Here is an 815-nt window from a genome sequence, read left to right on the forward strand (position 1 = left end):
TGACTCGCTATGCGGTGGCGAAAGCGGTCGAGCGGCACACGGCGGAGAATGTGGCCAGGTTCCTAATGGAGGAGATTGTGCTTAAATTTGGTGTATTTCGGGAATTATTGACGGATGGTGCGCCGGAGTTGACAGGGATTGCGATCGAGAGGTTGGTAGCAATGCTGCAAGCAGAGCAGATCAATCCGGTGCCGTATAGGCCTCAGATGCTCGGCTTGGTGGAGCGCTTCCATCGTACATGGAAGGATTGTGTGGCCACGTATATGCAAGCGGACGCCCAAAATGACTGGGCTACGTGGGTGCCCTTCGCAGTCTACGCCTACAATTTCGGCAGGCATTCGCCGGTGGCGCTTTCACCAAATGAGTTAATGATGGGCAGGCGGTTAAGGAGTTTAAACGAGTTGTTGAGTGTGAACGGCGTCACGGAGGTGGGAGAGCTGTCTGTCTATCATAAGCAGTTAGTTATGGCGATGCGCAAGAGTTACGAGGCAGCGGAGAGTGCACGGGAGCGTGAGCAGCGCCACCAGGCCTCTTACTACAACCGAAAAGTGAAGAACCGGCGTGAATTTAAGCCAGGCGATCGGGTGTGGATGTACCGACCGCCCCGAGGACCAAAAGCAAGTAAATTTGTCCACCAATGGATGAAGCCGATGAAGATTATTGAACCCGCAGGGTTTGAGAACTTCTTGGTCAAACGGGAGGATCAGAACGGGGAACCCGAGCGATTTATAGCTCACTTGTCTTTCCTAATCACCTACTATTATCCGGTGGACTTGCTGAAACGTGTGGCGGCAGACATTGCGGCGCAACTGGAG

The sequence above is a fragment of the Phytophthora infestans genome, genomic scaffold (genome assembly GCF_000142945.1).
Source record: "Phytophthora infestans T30-4 supercont1.10 genomic scaffold, whole genome shotgun sequence".
Classification (NCBI taxonomy): Eukaryota; Oomycota; class Peronosporomycetes; order Peronosporales; family Peronosporaceae; genus Phytophthora; species Phytophthora infestans.